This window comes from Cervus canadensis, chromosome 9 (assembly GCF_019320065.1).
Source record: "Cervus canadensis isolate Bull #8, Minnesota chromosome 9, ASM1932006v1, whole genome shotgun sequence".
Taxonomy (NCBI): domain Eukaryota; kingdom Metazoa; phylum Chordata; class Mammalia; order Artiodactyla; family Cervidae; genus Cervus; species Cervus canadensis.
In genome coordinates, this window is record NC_057394.1 from 60,989,415 (window position 1) to 60,993,769 (window position 4,355).

A 4,355-nucleotide genomic window follows, 5' to 3' on the forward strand; every position below is an offset into this window, starting at 1 on the left:
CACAGACTGGCCTTACAACAGACTGGCCTTACAATATTTATCAGGACTTTGCTGAAGATTCCTGGTATTAAAAAAATGCTTAAACAATTTAGGTGATACAAATGAGCTAACTCTTCATGAAGTAGACAGCCTCCATTCCGAGAATTGCCAAATGGAGTGAAAGGCAGGAAGCTTTTACAGGTTAAAGAACAGGGAAAAACAAAAATAGAAAATATCCGAGTGCCTGAGGCCACACTGTTAACCTTGCTTGGGGTGAGAAGGAACAAGGACATCAACTCAGCGTTGCCTTGGCATTTGGGGATTTGTTGCTGTTTAGTTGCTCAGTCATGTCCGACTCTTTGCGATCCATGGACTGTAGCCTGCCAGGCTCCTCTGTCCATGGGATTCCCCAGGAAAGAACAGAGGGGTTTGTCTGACTGAATATATGTTTCTGGTCTAGTGGATGAATTACAGGAACATGAAAGTTCTCTAAGTTTTGGTTTGCTGAGGTAGTACTGTGGGCCCAAGAGTCTCCATGGTGGGCCTAAAATCTAGTTCAAGTCTAGAAAAAGAGGGAAAAATAGAACTCTCCTTACCTTCTCTTCCTTCCTTCTTCCCTTTCTTTCTCCTCCCCACTCTCCCCTCCTTCTCCTCCCTTTCTCTTCCTTCCTCCTTATTTTTCTCTTCTTCCTCTTCCTCCCCACCCCCTCCTTCTCCTTCTTCCTCTCTTTCTTCTTCTCTCCTTCCTTCCCTCCCTCCCTTACCTCCTCTGAATAGTTATTGAATAACTACCAACACCTGCTATGTGCCAGGCATGTTTAAGTAAAAACAGATGTGGTTCCTGCTCAGGGATCTTGCAGTCTAGCAGGGGAAAGAGACAGAGAGTAACCAAACAATTACTCAAATAGAAATCATTTTAAGTTGATGAATGCTTTGAAGAAAACATAGAGAGTCCCAGATAAGGAGGAGCTTAGTCTGGGGAGTTACGAAGAGTTCTTGATGAACTGAGAGCAGGGCAGGATGCTGGCAGATTCACGGGTGTTCATTCAGAGGCTAAGGGGAATGGGGAGAGAAAGAACATTTAATAAGGAAGGAACAGCTTGTGGGATGGCTCTGAAGCAAGGAGGGTCTGGTCCTACGTCCAGGAACTGAAACGAAGACTATCTGAGAGAGAGGATGAGGTCAGAGCAGGGAAGAAAGTTGGAAGATCATGGGCAGGCCAAGCATAAGCCACTGAAAGGTTTAAACAGGGCAGTGATGTGGCCAGATGTGAAACACCCAAGTAGAAATGTCAGCCTTCTGGGGCTGAGTGCAGATTTCAAAGAGCAGGCAAAAAAGACAAAGCTAGGGGCTTCCCTGGTGGCCCAGTGGGAAAGAATCCAACTGGGTTCAATCCCTGGGTCTGGGAAGATCCCCAGGACAAGGGCATGGCAACCGACTGCAATATTCTTGCCTGGAGAATCCCATGGACAGAGGAGCCTGGCAGCCTAGAGTCCACCAGGTCCCGAAGAGTCAGATATGACTCAGTGACTAAATATCAAGGAGCAAAGTAACTGTGCTTGGAGAAAAAAATATGGACTTGTAAACTGGATATGTATTATTTTTTAAAGTGTTAAAAAAGAATAAGCAACATCCACACAAACAGCCCCAAAGTGGAAACAAATGTCTATTAACTGATAAGCTGATAAATAAAATGTGCTATATCCATACAATGGAATCATTATTGGGCAATTAAAAATGAAGTACTGATACATGCTACAACATGGATGGCCCTTGAAAACATTAAACTACCTGAGTGAGACAAATGACCACATATTGGATAATTTTGTTAATACAAAATTTCCAGTAAAGGAAAATTTATAAAAAAATTTTTTATAAAAAAAAATAGCTGTTGTGTAGGGCTGGGGACAGGGTGGAGGATGGATAAGGGGTTTCTTTTGGGGGAAAAAATTGTTCCAAGGTTAGATTTTGCTGATGATTGGGCAACTCTGGGAGTATACCCACACCACTGAATTGTACATTTGAACACTGTATGATATGTGGATTATATATCAATAAAGTTGTTAAAAAAGAAAATAAAAAAATCTAGTAACTAGGGACACCTGTAGAAATGGATTTCAATCCTAATTTCTTCCTATTTTATATTCGTTGGCCTAGAAATAATTGTAGCCGGCAAGAGACAACAGTGACTGTCTTGCTAGCTTGAGCTGGGAGGGTTTATTGCTGTATTAGTTTAGGTTAGAATGGGAGAGCTGTGCCCATTGGGCATTAAATTAGCAGTACTGAGCAGCTGTTTCAGTTAATCATTATAAGGACTGCAAACAGCATTCAGAGTACTTGGTTCCCTCAGCATTTTAAATGAATGCTCTTAATATGTTAAAATAATACTCTTTCTCATTCAGTATTTTTCCTTTCAAAAAAAATAACCCTATAGTGTTGAAATCTTATTTTCATTAAAATCGAGGTGTTGGCTTAATTTTAAAATATTGCCCCAGATCTTTTAAATATTTCTTTTCTAGTTCTTAAATTTTGATTAGGAATATGTGAATCATTATTTATTAAACACTACATAGATTCAAAATAGCTGCAGAGAAAGGGAATACGAGGTTGAGCAGGTGGCAATGTTTCCGTTTTCAAACTCTGAGAAGGCCAAGGTTTCTTAGGGAAGCATTCCTGGTATCTGTATTAATCAGTTTGATAGTTTCTCAGCTGCTGTATGTGCGTGCATACGTGTGTGTGTGTGTGTGTGTGTGTGTGTGTACGAGCTTCTAATTTCATTTGACTTGTGCTGACTCTGTTAGGTTTCTATAAAAATTCATTTCATTTCCCTTTCCAGCTTCCCTCTTGCTGGTGTGTGCATGCCAAAATGTAATTCAGGCTTAACCACTTTGCGTGCAGGCTAGTTCATTGCCTTGTTTTATGCATGAGGAAACTGAGACTCACAGATGATAAGGTACCTTGCTTGATTTGGCTGAGTCACCAATTAATGAGTTCTTCTAGTTGGAACTCAGTTCTCCTGATTTCTGTTTTTGTTAGTGAAACATCTCCATTTTCTAGCCCTAAACCTCTACCTTTTCAAATCTTATACTCAGGAATAAATATCTGCATTGAACATCATTTTATGTTGGCTATTTTTAGAACTGACCTTTGGACAGAAGAGGTGGTTATCTGTGTGTTGTCAATGGAGGGGAAAAAATCAAAGGTAATGATTTTTTTTGGGCCATTCGTTTTCCCGTGTAACAAAATTTCCAATTTATTTCTCCAATTGTAATTAAACAGCAGTAACTGAAGAATACCTAGATTTTTTTTACACAAAATATGGCTAACAGAACCAGGACTTTGACCTAACAGATTTTAGAACAGGAATGTCAATGTCATCGGAAATTAAAATTTTCGGGGCTCCTTCTTACATAGATTACTAATCCTCTAATCTCCCTTCTTCCTCTGTGGCCTTCTTAAGATCCGTGCTCTGTAGCGAAGAGCTTAAAATTATTAAACCATAGGTGTCTCTTCCCTATTTAAAACTCTCCAGTGTTTTCCACTGCACTCAGAATAAACCAATTCCTATATTGCCTTAGAAAACCCTACAGGATGTAACCTATGCTTGTTTACTTCTCCAAGTGTTTCCAAGCTTACTTTCCTTTTACTTTTTCATACCTTCCCCCTCAAACCCAATTTAGGGCCTTAGAATTAGCAGTTTCCTTTGCCCCAAAAGCTTCTCTGATATTTGCATGCCTGTTACGCAAACCACTTCCTAAATGTTTCCTCCTCAAAAGGGCCATTGCAATCGTCATCACATCATTCCCTGAATTTCTTCTGCGTGGAGCTTAACACCAAGATATTTTTCTCCCCTGCCCATAAACTCCCCAGAACCTAGATTTACGTGTTTTTGAGGGTGCTCAATCGAGAGTCTGGAATAGTCCCTAACATAGAAGCTCAACAAAAATTTGCTAAGTGAAGAAACGAACATATGAATATGCCCTTTCTTCCTTGCCCTCCTCTCTCCCAACCAGGGCAAAACTCATAATGAAGATACACTTAAAAATGTCCTCCTCATCTGTCAGGTATCTCCACTCTTGAGGAATAGATGTCTTCGAGGAGACTGCAACGTCACTGGACTAGCCCTTCCGATTCTACCTTGATTCTAAACATGCTAGCTTTTCATCTCGGTCTTGGTTTCTCCGTGATCAAGGCTTTACTTCCCGATTCTGACATCGCCTCACGACGGAAGGGTGAGCATTAGGGCCTGGAGATCCCTCGATGCCAATTGTCGAGGTCTGGATGGGGCCAGTGGGCCTGGCGCGCTGTGAGTGGTCCTCCCTGGAAATGCTGGGGGGAAGGGGCGGAGCTGTGTCAGAGGATGAGCCCTTCTGGAG